An 18,759-nucleotide genomic window follows, 5' to 3' on the forward strand; every position below is an offset into this window, starting at 1 on the left:
TTTAAGCATCATGGTAGTTAAAGTGTTTGTGGTGCTATAAAATTTGTACAACTTTACTGTAAACCTGACTCTTGCATAACCCTCTTGGCTAGATGATTGGCAGCTTGGTTGTGATCTTATAACACAAAAAGGAACAAATATTGGTCTGAAGTTTTTACTGTACAGAGGGAAGAAAGCTGAAAATCTTTACCTTTGTACAAGCTGTGCATGGCAGCATGGAAAACATCCTGTGAAGCAGCAGCCTATGAATAATCCTATTTTATGGTTTGCTTCACAGTGTACAGAGCCCTATCCAAAATGAGCCAGTTCTGGGATGGACAACGGCAATCAAGAAGATGACTGTACCTCACAGAAGTGATGGGGAGAGGCTGACAAGATACTGGCAGAAAATTCAAGAGAAAGGGTATGTCTACAGCAGTACTTGATGTTGACCTTGAAGTTACCTTAACCAGTCTCCGTGTTGTTTCTGGCAGCCTGCAGCAAAGCCAGTTATATTGCCCTCCTAATCTGCAAGTTGGGCCCTCCTAGGACTTGTTTTGAGGCCAGCTTACCTCTCCCCATGGGCAGTGGAGAGGAGCAGAGCTGGGGAGGAGCGGTGAGAAGTGGGAATGGTGGGATTGTTGTGGGTTGGCTTCTGTGCCCCGAGCCTGTGCTGGCTCCAGACGTGGTTCAGGATAGCACAGGGTTGGAGGACAGGCAGTGGTGGGAAGATCTCTGATCTGTAATTGAGCAAAGGTCCCAGGATGGTGGCGGCGGGACCACTTGTAAATTGTGGCTTTGGCAACCTCAAGGTTAATTGCCATTGGCGTTCTAGGTATTGGGTGGGTCTTTGAGCATGGCTGAAAAAGGTGCAACTTTTTCTATTTAACTGAAGAGCATCCTTCCCCTGCATAGTGTATTGTTTTATTTTCTAACTGCAATTAAGCTGGAGTTGTCTAGGGAAGAGGCCACAGCATAATTCTCAAAATGGTATCATGAAACAAAGATACATAAAGCTAGTGTAACAAAACTGGTGAAGTTGTAAAGAATTTAGGCCATGATGATCATCGGTTTTTTGACTGTAATGCCTAGTCACTTGCCTCTCTGTTTACACAACAAAATAGCCTGAAGAGAGTTAATATGTTTAGAAAACGGCACTTGCATGTATTTCTAATGGGAGAGGAAACTCAACAAATTGATGTGACTCAACAAATTGAGTATACAGAACAGATCACAGCTCTGATTAGGCCATTTGCAGATTGGTTTGAAGAGCACTGGCCTCTGGCCAGTGAGCTACTTCTTACTTGCAAGGAACATAGACAGACAATGAGGACACTGAGCTAATGCCACACTATGCGTTGTCTGAAGCAATGATGATCTTGTACTTGGAGCATACGCTCAAGGCTGGCTGCTTAGCATAATGGCGCAGTCCTGCACCACACACGCCTGTAGTCATGCTACAGAGGCTTCACCACAACATAACAGCAGACCTCTTCCACTAAGGCCTCATAAATGGCACAGATTAAAAATAATATGGGTAACATAAAATAGAATTTAAAATAATATGGATAGCTTAATATGAAAGTCATGAATAATGCTGCATAAAATGCCTGAGCTATTAGTTCACTTATAACCAGCATACCTGTGCACAAATCTGTATCCTGTAATATAAATGGCCTTTATTCTTGCCTTTATATAATAACACCCCACCTAATATCTAGATACTCTTGTGTATATTTTACACATATATCTAATTTAGTTAAATATTGCTCCAAAATCCACACGTACACCAAAATAACCGTAATATTGTCAAACTGGTTTGACATCTATAAAGAAGCAGTGCTTGGGAAGGGGAGGATTGAAAGCTGAAGAATTAAAGAACATTCTTTTTAATTTAGTGGCCTTGTAATATGCTACTGAGTAGGAGGAGAAAAGAATGAGTCTGGTGGCGGGATTGGATCTGGGCTTCCTGTGTTGACATGGGATGGGTGGAGCAGGAATGGTAGTGGTGTCCCCAGCCTTGGAAGGAAGAAACAACCATTTGCTCTTGATGTGGAGTAACTTGGGGTTTAACTCTGGGACAAAGTTGTTAGATTTGCTACCCAGGCTGGTTTTCTCCCTTTCAAATAAATGTTAGTGCTCCTTCCCCTTGAGTTTTCATCTCGTACTTCTGAGGAGACCACTTCTTGGAGGGTCTCACCGCTGTGAGGCATGGGACCTCGCCTGGCCTGTTGTGTCCTGAAGCTGTGGTGAGGCTGTGAGAGTCTGGGATCCCAGGGGCAAGCCAGGGAGAGGGAAGAAGCAGCTGTGAATTACTGATGAATCTCAACAAAGCCAAGATGCTTGGGTTGTCAGAAACCCGAGTGATGTTCATGAATTTCAGCGTTGGACTGATGGGTTTTTATCATTAGTCTCTTTTTTTTTTTTTTGTATCTGCTATTGTACAAGGGAAAGAATCTGCAAAAAACCAAAGGAGCCTGTAAACAAAGCTAAACAGTTAACACATGAGCCTGCCCCAAATGAGAATGGAAGGGGAAGATGTTTTTCATTTAGTGATGAGTTGCTAACTGGGAGTCAGTTTGCCATCTGCTTGTGGGAAAGCCCTAGGAAGAGGCTTTGACGTACAGCCCATGGAGTTCCCCACTGCTCCCCCTCCAAACCGTTCTTCGGCATGGAAAGCTGATCCTGCTGTGAAAGCAGTACGTTCTGGAAGTCTGCCACACTCGTACTGGGGAAATCTGAGGCAAGATGCTTAGTCTGCGCACCCTATGTCCCGCTCCGCACAGCAGGGACAGCCAGTGCTTCCCTACCACGCAGGGGTTTTGCAGGGGTGATGCTTATTATTATTTCCTAGGTGTTTGGGATGCTGGAGTGGTGGGAGAACGTGACCAAATCTTGAGTGATCGGTAAAGTGGGTATGGAGGAGTTCTTCCCCAGTGAGAAGAGGTTTTTCTGCATGCTGTGGGGATGTTCAAAATTATAAATGCAGCAGTTGTGTGTGGTTGTGACTACCTCTGTAGGCAGGTTTATCTACCAGCTGCAGTTGTGCTCTGTTCCTCTCCCCTGCATCCCCTCTCTCTCCAGCCAATTCACCAAGAGGTTTTCCCAGAGGCTGCAGAAAAGTTACTCTGTGGCTTCAGTTCTCAGGTGCCCATTAAAGATATGTTAAATACATAAATGAAAAACATCCTCCCTACTTCTGTCCTCCCCCACGTTGTCTGGAGCACCCATCACATGACCTCCTGCTTGGTAGAGCTGATGATGCAAGGATAGGGATTACTTCTGCTTGCAAGAATTGTATGGCAGTTCCAGCCATGTATTATAATTTTGTGCTGGTTGGCGCCAACTAAATAATCTCTGTGATAGCCTTAGGAGCAGCTTTGCCATGAGATCTTAGAAATGATATGTTGTCTCCCTGTGAAAGTGCTGAATTAAACAAGTATTTGCAAATTTTCATGACCGTGAAATTCCATTCCCTGAACAAGACTGGGGAATTTTCTTGAATCTGTGGAAATTAGATATATAGAGGAATTCTGTGGTTAAAGAATGACTGCCCTTTTAAGTTACCCTGCCCTCTGTTATTCTTGTTTCTTTGGGAGTGAGAATTGTTCTAAAAATTCTGGCATTATGGTTCAATATGTTCTGTATCGCAGAGCGAAAAGAATCTATAAATCTTTTATTATCAACCCAGGAATTTTGCTCTGTGGCTTTCCAAAGGTGAGCACCTGCCCCTTGTCTTATTGAGTGAAGGAGGTGAAGTTTATTGAGCCTGTCTTATTGTTGACTTCATTACTTTGATGTCCTCCAGATTATCAAATTCTCTTTGTATTAACATATGATAATTTCTATCTGTATTGATAGACAATTATATATGCAACTGCACTATATCACATGATACTGAGTGATTCATCCTTTGTTCTTGTGAATGTAAAAACTGGGTCTCCTGCCTTCCCAGACTGTCTCTAATTTAGACACTACAAGCTTAAAGCATCAAAATCTGCTGTGCTGTATCTATGGTTTGTTACAAGGAAATTGATTCTTCACCCAGTTATGCCACCGAGGGGAAGAGAGCCTCTCTCAAACCCGTAGCTACACTGTGAAGGTGGAAAGGTTGAGTCCTCCTGTACCTTTGGCTCTTCTGAGGATAGTGGGTATGTTCTTCCATTTAATGTATATTTAGAGCAGTGCTGCTTTAAGATCAAAAGAATTACTCTGGATTTATACCAGGGTAGCTAAACATGGAATCATACATAATTCCCAAGCACATTTGTCTTGCAAGAACCACACCTGATCTGCCTCCCAGCTCTTATTTACATAAGACATCCTCATTGTGTTGAGAACATCTGGGGTGGGGTTGCTTGCTGCCAGGGTGGGCAGCCGTCACTGCCACACAAGCCTGACTCCTACCTCCTCTGTAACCGTAGATCCTGACCGCTTGCAACCCCTCTTCAGACAGCAGGAACATCTCTCTCTGCTGGGTTTGTGCATTTCTGTGGTCTTAACACTAACCTATTTTATCCCTGAACACAATGGGATGAAATCCTACAGGAGAAAGACATATCTCAAATGTTTCCAGGATGCGTAGATCAGTGATGCATGTGTAGTTCCTAGTACAGAGAGGATTAGAATAAATGCATTCTTTGTAGATGCTGTTTTAATCTTTCAAGCTAAACTTAGATCTCGGACACCTGTCTCTGCAGCAGTCTGTCTCTTGAGCTCATGAATTTTGTGCACAGCTGTCAGTGCTGTATGTGGGGTTCTCTCTTTTCAGCTGGCTCTATTCCCAGTTGGCTGAAAAGTAGGAGCCTGTCTTAGAAAGAGAATTTCCACTCCTGCATACTTTGATGGAAACAAGAAGATATAAAACAAGATTTAATGACCCAGTTTTTTTTGAACCATTTATTAGCTGTTCTGTACATACTCAGTCTCTGGGGAACTAAGTTACATATTATGATAAGTATGGAGTGCCTGTTCCCTGTGGACTTTTTTTCATTATTTATGCGGATAAAATAAAGCATAGAAACCAAATAAATTACCTTGGATAGCTTACTTTGAAATAGGACTCTGGGAAGTGCCACAAGGTGGCCAGATTAAATGCTGACCTGAATCGGTGGTGCTAAAATGAGGATACCATCTCCTGCCCCTGCCAAGCCCTTTCTTTACCTCTGAGGATGAAGATTACAAAAGGAGGAAAAGAGTTGTTAGGAAAAACATCCACCTGTGTTGTCTTCATTCCTTTGGGACTCATTAGTTGGGCGGGATATGTCACAAACTGAATGGCTTCACCACGAGCTTAATGATGAGTAGTGTCTGCAAAGTTTTGCAGTGTGGTTGACTGCCACCCTTTTTCTCTGAGAAATGCCCCTCTGAGACTTTGGATCCCACCATGCTCTACTCGCCCTCTTGGTATGGGGACAAAAGCAAAGCTGCTCAAAACGAAGGGTTGCCGTTTTAGCTGTGCCTGGCTGTCTCTGGAAATGTAGATTGCTGTGCCACTGAGAAGAGCTAACTGTTTTCTTTTTTTGTTTGTTTTTTTTTTTGTTTTGGTTGGTTGGTTTTTTGTTGGGGTTGTTTTTGTTTTCTATGATAATATTATGGGCAAAGTAACTCTTCTACATTCGGGAAGCAAAAAGCATAGCCTCCTTGGGTGAACGTTAGCCACTCTCTGCATTTCGTAAAAGATGCTGCTGAAGCCATCAGTCATGTACTGCAGGGGGAAGGAGCCTGCTGGAGCCTTGTATCCTCTCTAGAAAAGAGAAGAAGCAACTGAAGGAATTTGGCTCGTGTTAGACGATACACCTACACTACCAGATAATGATTTGATCAATCGGCAAGCTTGTCAGATCAGACCCCAGATAGAGTGGCGACTTGCCAGGTGCTGGATCAGAGAGACTTTGTTTGATGTTATCAGAGTACAATTAGGTTACATGCATTGCTTCATGGCGCAGGCCAAGTGTGGGTGACTGGGAGGTGCATTCGCCTGCCATGGGAGGCCCTGCCAGCACCTGGCACCTCCGGTACCTGCTGCAGCAGCTGAGGGGGTCTGGTGGGAGGGCACCCCACAGTCCCTGCCCGGGTGTTGGTTCCCCTCAAACTCCTGTCAGCCTGCAATGAGAGAACAAGTAGATTCAGTTTCAGGAGACCTCAGGGCTTAGTAAAAAAGAAAGCTCAAAGGAATTACTCTGTAGAAGAGTAAAATACCAGGTGTAACATGCAGCTAATTATGCCACTGGTTTACAGGATGGATTTTAAATGTTTCTTTCTGAAAAGCCTGAAAGGAAAAAAAAATCAAAGGGGAAAGATTGAAAAACAAGTATGAGAAGATATAAAACAAGATTTATATCTAAATAATTTCCTCTAATTGCTGTTAGAAGACATTAATTTTCCTTTTGATGCTCCACTTTTACCTTAGGCTTTGCTGTACCTGCCAGGATGGCAGGGAGTCAAAGAGGATTAGCTCAGCAGCTCTCTACCTTAGTAGCCTCTGTAAAAGATTTAGCAATGGGAAGAATATACCGGTTTAAAAAAAAAAATCCTAATTTAAACAGGCCAACTTCAACCTTCGTTTATCCTGTGCAATCATGATGACTTCACCAGCATCCCATGGGTACAAATGAGGTAGAAACTGAGTTCAGAGTGCCAGGTGTGTGTGTTGCTTTTTAAAGATACAGAAGTGCCTGATGTATCTGTGGCTGCATAGGTGTCAGCAGTGGTTTCAAAACCATTTCAAGTGGAAAATGTTTTGTCCATACAGCCAGCCAACCTAAAGCCCATGCACCAATTAAGGTTTGCCTAAGTCCTGGTCTGGAACGGACTTAAATAATGCTCAGGGGCAAGCCCATTTGCCAAGGGAGGGCTTTGCCCGGGAACAATCTAGATAGAAGCAATATGATAATATTTAATTTGCCTAGATTTTTATAAGCTTCCGTTCTGGCTTGCATGTGCGTGGGACATCTCTCTGTGTCTGTGGTGGCATTTGGGCTGTGATTCCACTGTTGTCCATTTTTCTGTCTCTTCTTCTCCATCTGAAGATTGTGCAATTTTCTTGACTGAGACTGAGAGCGCAGAGATTGCAACTCACCCAAGAGTTTGCTTGCTGAGACTAAGTCTGCTAGTGATGCCAGCTGGATAGGTCAAACACTTTTTGTTTCACCTTTTTCTTTGTCAGAATTTTTCAGTTTAAAGGCACTTCTTGATCTCTGATTGCACCTGAAATCCAGAATTGCTTTTGGTGGTTGTGGCAGCCACTTCCCAGCTTGACTCAGAGGTACAGATACCCATTCAGTTCGACAGGAGTGGGAAAGTCCACATTCCTCAGGCAGCACTGAATATCTCAGCCTGGAAGTGTTGTTTATCAAAACTTCTCTTAGATGAACCTTGTGGTAATTCTCCATTAATTTATTTCCTCCAGTTATTACAATGAGTTCTGCTCAGGGGTATCCTAGAAAACCACTTGGAAGCATCAGTGGAGAAAAATGAAGTGCGGTTGGCTGGAAGGAGCACTCTATGCCACATCACAAGACTCGATCTCTTATTTTCCCACTGCTTTAATCTATTCTGTTCTCTGTGTAGGGCTTAAACAAAAGTAACCTAAGAAGATACTGTCTCTTTGTTTTTGTCCTGCATATCATTTTGTATTAGGCAGTGATTCTTAAACACAGCTCATAGCTCAAAAATCCTGTAGATGGGCCTTTTGGGTGAACAATGAAACAGATGCAGAAATAATGAGAATCAAAAGCTGCTTTTAAATTGCAGGTTGAGGTTATGAATAAATCCCCTCCTTCAGATGGAAATACAGGAATGTATAGTGTGTATTAACTGTCCAGTTCACTAAGGTCATGGGTTTTGTGAGAGTTGTTCTCATTTAAGCACTGTAATAAATACCCAGGCTGTCCAAAGAAGTTAGTGTGTTGAAGACATACACTGGTTGCTGAGCTCTTCTAAAAATCTGGTCCCACTAAATCAAGAGCAGACAGTCTCTCTTATTCATCTCCTTGTCTGGTGATGGTTAAACAAATGCTTTTGAATCTGAGGAACATTAAAATTCTGCAGCTTCCATAAATGACTTTGATTTCAAGATGAACAACGAGATGTTACAATCAAAACCAAAACCGCTGCAGAATGTAGCACTGAAGGAAGCTGTGCTAATTTCTTCAGAAACAAATGTAGAAGTTAGTAACATGAAACAGCTGACCACGAGCCAGATGCTTCAAAGTGATAACAAGTAGTTCAGGAGGCCCCCAATAGCTTTGGTTTTCCAGAGAACTTTAAGATCCATATGTATACCTTTTAGGGGTAAAACTACTTTGCTAAACACAATGGTGCTCCAGGTAGAAAATAGGAATAGGCAATGCTTGCAAACACCAGTGAGTACCTCTTCAATGGTGAGACTAGTAGATTTGTCCTTCTGAATATCAAGTTAAGAATGAGTTATTTTGCACAAGAAGCATCTATGGAGTAGAATTGATAATAACCAAAAGATTTTTCATCTGCTTTAATATGCTTGATAAAGTCCTGTTGCCATCGTATTTATAAGAAGCTCACAAACCCATACCAACCTTAGGAGTAATTACAAAATAACTGCTCAAGAAAGCATGCATTATTTTCGATTCTTCAATCCTCCTCAAGAAAACTATTCACTGCCCCCAAATGTGACTGTGCCCTCTATTAAATCCATTGCATCTTGTCTGTATTCTGACCCGCTATACCCTCTTCAGTCACAATTTGCCCAAATTTAGCACACTTGCTCAGTTTTGTACTGAGTAATGGTGCAGACTCTGAAGTAAGTAACAGTGGTTTGAATCTTAAGCAATACCAGAGTTACTGTGACTCTGTAGTATCAGACATGTTCTTAAAAAGATGTCCTGTTCTGCTGTCAGGCTTTTCATTTTCAAAACAATAGATGAGCATTTGGGAATTGAAGGAAAGAAAACTAGTCTCCTACAGGAGATGAGATCTGATATAGAGGCCTCAGAAGGAAAAATACGGCTAAATTTATGGTTGCTGGAGTGGCTGCTCTGTATCTTATTTATTGTTTTTTACATTCATCTGAATGTATATTTATTGCTTCTCAATTTTGTATCACTAAAAAAGTTCTTTCCAGTGAATTCAAGGAATAAGTTGGAGTATAACAAATGGACAAAATCTCATAGAGCCTCCTACCTGAAGTTTCCTCTGTTGGGGCAAATTTTTTAAGGGCAGCCAAATGAGTTAGTGATATTGAGGTTTCTTTGTGCTGAAGGATGATGGGTACAAATCCTTCCTGAGAGGCCTTGTTCAGGATCAGGGCCTCGCAGTGCTGGTTGCTGTACAAAACAAATAAAATTATATCTATGTACCCTTCAGCATTCATTTTTGTTGTATGGACATGTGTCATGCCCAGGATTGCATGCAAAGTCCTTGGGAGGGCAAAAGGTAGAAATCTGCTATGTTCTCGTGTTGCTTCTGTGTTGTATCCAGCTGGCTGATGCACGAACAATGTAGAAGGAGCCTCCAGTCATTGCTTTTACTGACATCATGTGTATAATCCCTAATATCATATGTTTATAGTTGTTTGGTTTTTTTTGCTACTGGTCTTTCTGAAAGCAAAATTCTCTAGCTATCAGTCAGGAGACTGGACTGCAGGACTTGGTCTTGCTTTCCAGTTTGGAGCACTATAGTTATTGTTTACACTCACAAAATTCCCAATCTCTGTGGCAGGATGCAGTGCTTTTCAATCTGAATTCGTCTCGCAGTACGGGTCTTTTTTTCATGGTTTTATACCACACAAAGTGCTGTGGTATCTAAATGCCTTTGTGTCCTTTCCTCCTTTTCATAAATTTAGCCCAGATCCCCTCAACCAGTGACTTTGACCAGAGCCATGACCACTCGTATCCTCTGAAAGTCAGTCCCAGGCTCTCTGAGTGACAAAAACAAATTAGGGAGTGATTTTTATTTTATTATATTTTATTTTATGGGTTTATTTACTTGCCTGGGAGCCTGGGGCATAGCCAAAAAGAGACCTGAAGATGTTCACAGCCCTGGTTCATGCCAGCTGTGCTCGATAGTGCTGCTGCCCTATATTAGAAAAACTTGATGATTAAAAAGAAACAGCTAGATATATCTAATTTAATAAGATACAACCCATGTGGATCATAAAAGGGAGATCATAGCTGATTAAAACTGCATGAATTAAGTGCATTCCTCAATTTTTAGACTAGAACAAAGGAGATGACCTGATTTATCCTGGAATATGGAGATAGATAAGAGCAACTACCTCGGCTAGACTTTTCCTCTGCCAACTCAGGATTGTATATTTAAAAACTAGTCTGGACAAACACTAGCTGTGTGCCAAGCAGCAATGTTTCCATCGCTTCCCTTGGAAGATTATTCCATACACTAATAGATCTTGTTGTCAGGAGGCTTTTTCTTAGAGCCTCAATCATTCACCTCAAAACATTAAGGAACTGAGGCAGGAGTCTAAGAGGTTGGGTTTTTTCCATTGTGCCTTGTTCCTCTCCAGTGTCTCAAGGCTGTAACCACGATACGTGGAGCTGCTGCTGAGCCAGATTATCAAGCGTTTGGGAAGACTTTGTATGAAACAAACTGCTCTGAAAAGCCAGGGTAGAGACTGGTTAAAAATTGGCTTTTGGACAGAAAATAGAGGATGTCACAGCCAGGAAGCACTTCAGGATGGGGAGGTGTGGCAAGGGTCAATTTTAGTTGCGCTTTTGTTTCCCTTATGTATAAAATGGTCTTTGCCCATTCTAGGCTTGAAACAAACTGCTGCTCAGGCTAAAGGAGACCAAACAGAAAAGGTTTTTCACTAATTTCAGAGTAGTGCTTGAGTGTGGTGGTGCGATGGTGAGTTGAGCTGACCTGTCTGTGTCTGTCCTTATTCCCAGTCAAGTCAGCCCATACTTTGTGGGCTTTGTGGTGCAGGACCATCATCCTTAAGATGCCATGGGTTATCTGTAAATAAATAAAAAACAACGCAGAAGCAGTTTAAATAAGCGGCCTTAATGTATTGGTTTGATAACTGATTTATGGGACTCTTTCCACTTGTGAATTGGCAGAGCTCCACTGACTGAATTAGGGCTGTGCAGATTTACACCAGCTGAGGATGTGGCTCATTGCGTTTAATATACCAGGAACTCTCGGGCCAAAAATAGCCATAGATACCTTGAAAGGAAATGCCATGTGAAACGCTGACCGAGAACAAGACTGTTGGGAGGAGGAGGAGGGGAGTGTTGGTGGTGACTAATACACTATGGCCATCTGCACAAATTGGCAGCTGTAAAGTAAAAGCAACGAGGTTATTGCACTATATATATATATTGAAGCATTAAGTGTAAAGCGTGTGGATGTACTGTGTGGAAGCATTCAGCATTAATCAGTGGGGAACGTGAAATAAAACACGTAGGCTATTGTGTGCGGTTTTAGTTACCTTATTATGGGAAGCGTGCCGCACATTTGAGAATGCAGAAGGGGCAGCATAGGGCAACCAAAGTTATTCAGGGATTTGGGGAATGAATTATAAAGAAAGATTAGCTAGGCTTGGCCTCTGTAACTTTGAAACAAGAATTGTTGAGCTGAGCAGCTTGCTTAGGCATGGTGATACTGAATTGGAAGCTCAGGAAAATAATACCTTAGCCAAGCTCTTTGACAGACTTGCTGGAAAAAGCACCGTGAAAGATTTGGATGGTGCAGCACTGGGAGTTTATACACTGGAATTTTATTTCTCTTTTGAAGTTGGAGGATACTTTCGTGGTGAGGGAACAGAGAGAAGGTGAGACTGTGGCCCTGCTGAGGCATTGGTGGTGCTGGCTTTCACTAAGGCATTCCCCATTTCTGTTTGTGTGCTGAAGTCTGTCATGGACTTCTCAGGATTTAAAAAGAATGACCTGTAAGCCTGGTGTCAGATGTGTTTTTATTTTCAGCATGTTTTAGCTTTCATTGTGATATTTTTAGCTGGGTTTTCTGGAAAGCCTGTTGGAGAATCCATTCTGGTTTAGACTTTCTGTATTGAGGACCTATTTTCAACCTGCCCTTCGTATCACTGGGAATTAAACCAGGACGTGTAACCATCCATGGCATCTCAGATCACCCGTCTATACAACAAGAGCAAAGATGAGTTTGCAGTACCTTGGTGATCTGGATATTTGTGATCGTCTCCACGTGTGTGGAATTTGTGGCTTAATGAACATCTTGAAAAGGGATTCGAGGTCCTTAGGTTAAAGGCCCATATCCTGTAAAACACCACATTATGATTATTATATTCCTCCTTATTGATCAGCTGTCACGGAGACAGACTCCAGTGCCACTTCGCTGATGAAATGGCAGCAATACAAATACCAGTGCTGCTCCACAGAGCACCTTGCACTAATACTGCCGAGTGCAGCTCCAGTAATTGCCTGGCAGCAATACAGGCAGTAGTGCTGCTCCATTGATCAGCTGCTCATCACCAAGGCTCCAGTGATGCTCTGCTGATCGCTTGGCACCACTTGTGGGCTCCAAAGCTGCTTTGCAGTCCCAGCAGCACAGGAGACTCCAGGAGATCCTCATCTACCTGGTAGAAGTCCTGCCCCGAGAGCCTCGTTGAGGCTGTGCAGATGGGGCCTTGATGATTTATTTGGTTTTCCAACTGATTTCCTTCTCAGCCACAATGGAAAATGCCGCAGCAATGCAAATGCTCCCCTTGAAAGCACAAGGCTCACATTCTGTTATTCTGAGTAATTGCCACAGTCTCCAGCCCTCTGCTCTCCCATCCAGTTCGTGTGCCTCCTAGTAGAGGTGTCTCTTGCGGAAGTGTGTGAGTGTCTTGGGGTGTGTGTGTACTTGCAGTAATTTCTGTACCACTCCACGGCCAGACAGGAATAAGTGTTTAATAATGGAAATCTAACGGTGTCTGCAAGTGAATCGTTATTCCTTAGTGTTTCAAAGGCTGGGGGTGAGAGGTGGAAAGGAAGTTGATCTGAAATGCAGCCAGAATGTGCTGTTGGTATTTTAGCAGGGGACTCCCTAAAAAATGTGCTCCTTTCACCTGGCTTGATTGCTCCCGAGGAACAGGAAGGGAGCTGCTGAGGGAGGCAGGCAGGCGAAATAAGTGAGCGTGTGAGGTGAGTTGGCACAAGGTAGTTTTCATGGTCTGCCACTGGAAAAGGAAGGTGTTGCTCTGTTGTACCCTGTGGTGGCCAGTCCTCTTCATCCTGGCTAGCCTCCTTGAGGTGTACATCTCTTGCTATTTTGTCCATGTCAGGGGGACTGGGACTGCACCCCCTGAGGTTCTTTCTTTTATTCTTTTTTTTTCTGCTCTTTACCCAGGGGCAACTGAGTTCAGCAAAGCTTATACATAATAAAGGGAAGCCCAGACTTTTCCTGTGAAGGACATCCACCAAAACCAGCCCTTTATCTTCTCCTGGGGTTAACACTGACGAAGGTACTTCATGGTTAACTTCAGGTGTCTGGTCTTTACTTGGTGTTGAAGTTTTTTCTGTTTTGTTTTGGTTTTATGCTTTTTTCTTTTTTTTTTTTTTTTTTTAACCCCAGGACAGTTCAAATGTGTTAATTATCCTGAGGTAAAGTAGACATCTTTTAATGTGAAGGCTACCCCTGCATATGTGAAATATTTAACACTTGGTATGCTGAGACTTGCTCTTCAAAGTATTTTTGTTAGCTTCAGGGGTAAATAATGTTTGGCAAGGATGATTTAGTAGGCACCAGAGAGAGGGTGCCTTCACACGAGGAAATCACTAAAACATCCCTCCAGTTTGCAAACTAATTTCAATGTACCCTGTGCATCTTGTTCTACTGTGGTGCTGAAGCACAGAGAGTGCAAAGTGGGGGCAGATACTGTGCTCCATGGGAAGAATTTAATTTTGTCTTGTAAATGTTATTAGCATCCTTTAATACGTAGCAAATATTCTATTGGCATTTACAGAAAGAAAACCAGTTGATTAGATTGTAGACGCATGATTTGGGACGTGCACATGGTTAAATCCCTGATGTTTTCGTTACAAACTAATTTCTGGCCAATTTGGCTACGTGAGGCAAAGCCTTAGATGATGGCTCCCCAGCACTGAAATTTTGTGGAAAACTTTAGTCTACTTGATGAAAGGCTGTATCCACAACACAGACGTGTTCTGAATCTTGGGGTAACTGCAATGCTGAAAAGTTTGTTTCTTTAAAAAAAAAGAAAAAAGCTAGGATTAGTGCCATAATAAAGCAGACAATTGAAATGAAAACTAAATGGAAATTCATTTCAGGTTTTTTTTTATCTACTGTTCCCAAGAAGAGTTTTGTTTGGTTTTTTTATGCTTCAGAAATTCAAATACTGAAAAACTCAGAGGTTTGGCCAAAATACTTTTGTTTTTAGGCATTTATTTTTTCAGGAAAAATAAGGCAAAAATTTTCCACACAAACCAACACTTTTTGCAGCCTCTCATGTTTCCTTGGAAATTTTCCTTCTAATTTGTTTCTGTTGGAGAACTCGGGCTCTACCCTCCCAGGGGAAAGATCCACAGCCTACCTGACTCAAATCCTCAAAAGCAGGCTAACACAAAGTTACTCAACTTAACTGTGGTTCTGTGGGCCGAGAAGGGTTATGGTTGGTACAAGCATGTCACAGATATTCCTGTGCACCCTTAACCCTTCTTTTCCTAAACCTTTGCTTTAGCACACTCCTACTTAACCCTCTGCGCCTACCAAACAATGGTGACTTGTGGACTGTGCATGGCTTGCTCTGCATCAAACCATGAACTGAAGTATGTTACGGGTTCTGCTAGAAAACTCACTCTTTAGTTAGCTCAGGCTTGCAGGTGTACCTCAGGGCTTCGCAGCGAGCCACTGAAAATGGGGCCTCTCTTAGTCCTGTTCCGCAAGGCAAGGCTGGCTTGGTTGATGAGGAATGATAGAGGATTCACATTCTCAAAATGGTAGCTTTGCATTTCTGGAAGCTGGAGGGTAAAGGAGGAGCCAGGAAGGAGGATAAAGAAAACAGTGGATTGCTTTTCTGCTGGGAAAAGGTATTTTGCAGGCAAAAATGGTGACTGTTCCCAAAAGCTTTAAATCTGTGGTTTTCCTATAGGAGTTCATGGTCCAAGGATTTTCTGCTCTTAGTTGTAAGGTCGAGAAAGCATTATGTATGGAGATTTGTGGAAGACACACTGTCCCAACGTGATTTCAATTCCTGAAGCAGGGCTGTGGGGTTCCCAGGTGTGGATTTACCTGGGAGCTGGCGAGCAGGAGGGGTGGTGTGCCTCTCTTGTCCTCTGCTGATGCAGAAATAGCTGTCTGCTTGCAAGTGCCCCTCTCTCCTTACCGCTGTCCTTGTTATGGCTACGCCTGGCCCTGAACACTGAGGTTTCGTTGCCTGGATTCCATTGATGCTCCTTTGGCTTTATCCTGTTAGGCTCCAATTTCCAAAGTGTATTTGGATATTTGTCAAAAGCACCGAGATGCCCTATTTTTACAGAAAATCAATGGGGTTTAGCTATTAAGTGCTTTCACCTGAGTCTTTTGAAAATGTCCCCCATAAATAACAAAACAAAAGCAAAAACTGTGTGTGCGAGCTGAGGATTGCAAACTGGCTTCCTCCGTAGGACTAGCACCAAGAAGTCAGAAGGTGCATAAGGACACATCTCGCAGCAATCAGCTGCATTAGCGGGTGTAAGGGATTATCTCTGAGCTGTAATTTCCACAGAGAAAAGTTCACACTGGTCTTAAAACGTTTATTCTCACAAAGTGAGTGTGCTGCAGAAGCAAAACATTCAGCCTTTTAATGTCTTGTATAATTAAGGACCACTTTATTTTCTCTTTTTATTAATGACTTACCTTTAATGTTAGCCCGATGACACAGTTGTGTAATTTAATGTGAAATGTATTATTCAGCTAGCTGCCGCCTTACAGAAAGGTTTTGACAGGCTGTAATGGTTTTGGTTTCAGGACAATAAACCATCTTTTTTATAAATGCTGGGAAGAAACTTGAAGGAAGTGACGTGGCTCTTTTAGTAGTTTGATGGGATTAATTTTTTTTAAAAGAAAGTGTAACTGAAGGAAAAAAAAATACAGTAAAGGACCTATCATAGCAAAGGCAAATTAGTTGTTCAGTCCCCAATTCAGAGGAAGCATTTAGGCATATGCTTAAGTCTCATTGGGGACTTGCCTCAGTGAAGCTTATGCTCTCTTGACTAAAGACTGAGTTTAAGCGATTATTTACCCTTTGCATAGTGAAATTTGTAGAAAGAGATAGAGCATCTTTTATTAAACCAGTGTTTTGTAAGGCACATCAGCATGTCCTTTGTCTTATGAAATGCCAGTTGGAGTCAGCTGAAAATTCACAGTTGCTTTAAGTTAAACAAATTTAGGAGTGTTCCCATGATTTTGTTGAACTAGGGGGCAGAAATATTAATAATTAAATGGGCTACATGAAGAGGTTTCCTGTGGGAGAAAACGATTTGATTCAGTGACCCAGTCCTAAATTCAGTTTGCTGAAGCAAAAACATCATATAGGGAAAAAATGAGAGGAAGTTTGTTGCAGTCCTGTGGTTTATACTTTCTTCCAACTGAGTGAAAAGGTAGAATCCTTTTTTTAGTGCCATTTTCTTAAGAAACAGAGCCAGTGCCGTCAGTCTGTGGTGCTCAGTGCCTTTGGATCTGATGGCTGATTTTTTCCAAACTGGATGGAGGTTTCGGAAGAAAGCTAGTTCCTGCAAATTCTGTAAGATGAGGTGCCTGGGCAAAGGAGGCTGCCCAGACCCGGGTTAAGGTCTTACATGGGAACCTCAACACTGAGGCACGAGAGCACCCACAGGGGCACAGAGCAGAGGGATACCGAACCCTGGTAAAACCCTGGTGGGCAGTAGCACGTGGGCCAAGGCACACACCCAGAGGCCACAGGTCTCCTTCGTGCAGGGGCTCTCCCACTTTATTTCACTGGCTTTCAAGCTGGCTCTCCTACACGCCATCTCAGTCACTGGCATTGATCTCTGATTTTTGTACAGGCAAGAGTCTTATTTGTACCTATGCAAAATCAGATTATTATGTCCATCCCCGTCTGCATGACAGGGACAAATTCCCAAAATGGCATGCTTAGAAACAACACTTCCCATCATGCAAGTTTAAGTGCACAGATTGCTTTTTCAATGTCTACGTCTTTGTCATTGCATGTCACTTCCCCCCAGCACCCCAGCCTGATGAAGGTTATTTGTTTTCCCTATAAACCTGGTCCAAGAGCATCCAACCATCCCTGGAGTATTGCCTACTTACCTTCCAGCAGCCTTACCCATGGGGAGGGATGTATTATTGCTCTTATGGTCAGACTAAAGGAGTGAACAAAGGTGCACAGAGATCTCCACACAGACATCCCTAGCAGGCTAATGCTTAAACCACGAGGCTTTTCTTCCCTTCCTCCCTGCAAAAAGCAAGTAAATTGGAGGCAAATACATAAAGGAGAGGGAGAGAGGTCTGCACTGAAGACAGTGGTGTTTGCTCCCTGCCCTGCAGGTGATCTCAGCTGCCTCTCCAGGGCCTTGCGAGTCCTCCCATAGCTAGATATCAGGTACAGGGGGAGGTTGTGGAGAAGAGTTCCTCTCACGTCCCGTCTACATTAGGCAGCACTGATATGCTTAAATTATGATCTTGCAATTAAAAACTGTATTAAAATCTTCTGCTGGTTCTGGAGTGGGAAGCTGTAGTAAATCAGATAGCTACATGGAGACTCTTAGACAAGTTACGAATTATTCATAACCAATTATGTAAATTCCTCTGGAGCTGTAATAGTAAAAAACATCTCGGAGCCCTGTACAAAAAGTGGGTTGGTTTGGTTACCCCCAGAGAAGGAGAAGCACTATTATTGTTTAAGTCTAGTCTGTAAATGTGTTAATGGATCCACTCTGAAGTATCTGAGGGGAGAAAGAACAGACGCAACCTATTAACTGCCCATGTCCTAGTAATCATCGAATAAATTGACTTTTATTGTATCCAAAAGTAAGAAATCTTCTGGGATAAAAAACCTTTTGCTACTTGGCTGCTGATAATTGGAATCAACAACTCAAGGAATTAAGGAAGCTAGATCAGCTACATGCTTTTAAAATGATTTGTAGCTGACGTATTGCCAGTTATGCACTCTATGGGCTAATCTCTAATTGTTTTTTCATGTATGGTTCTGGACTGAGTGGGTGATTTACTTGACACACGGTTTGATCTACTCATCACCAGCCCTTAATATAGAGGATTTGCCATTCCAGATTGAGCTCTTTGTCCAACAAGTCCAATCCTCTGCCTTTGGTAGTGGCTAAAAACACGCTTTCACAGAAGCACCCTTTGCTGAAGCAGACAAACAGGTAGAGGGGCCGCTCACTGCTGACAATGGTGGTGGCAGGCATGGTTCCTGGTCGCAGCATGGTTGTTTTCGCTGTCGAGCTTCAGACACCCCTGCTTGGGGCCTGACCTCTCTGTGTAAGCAATAGAGACCAGAGGCACTTTCCAAGGCAGCTTCAGAGCTGCAAAGTTGTTGCCTTTGTCAACTGCTTGGGAGCCTCAAGATAGAAGCCAACAGACAGCACGAAGACCCTTATGTTTTGAGGGAATCTGCGTGGTTTAGGCACTAGTTCAGAGGCCAGGAAACTGTTAGCTAGCTCTGCTTTGGGAGATACTGAATCAGTTACTCTATCTCTCTGAACTTGTTTCCACCCACTCCTTCTCTTGCCTAATTAGACTGTAAGCTCTTCAGGGCAGGGACCATCTTTTTATAATCTGTTTTGTGTAACACCTAGCACAATAGGGTGCCAGTCTCACCTGAGG

At 42.8% G+C, this 18,759-nt stretch overlaps 1 long non-coding RNA gene across 1 annotated transcript in view; it reads left to right on the forward strand.

Moving 5' to 3' along the window:
* The first annotated feature begins 284 nt into the window (after nt 1-284).
* Nucleotides 285-18,759, forward strand: part of LOC142604503 (uncharacterized) — a 56,022-nt gene continuing 37,547 nt past the window's right edge. Inside the window, exon 1 of the long non-coding RNA XR_012838364.1 lies at nt 285-403. This is a non-coding gene — a long non-coding RNA (uncharacterized LOC142604503). The remainder of the gene's footprint in view (nt 404-18,759) is intronic.

This window comes from Balearica regulorum, chromosome 19 (assembly GCF_011004875.1).
Source record: "Balearica regulorum gibbericeps isolate bBalReg1 chromosome 19, bBalReg1.pri, whole genome shotgun sequence".
In the NCBI taxonomy this organism is placed as follows: Eukaryota; Metazoa; Chordata; class Aves; order Gruiformes; family Gruidae; genus Balearica; species Balearica regulorum.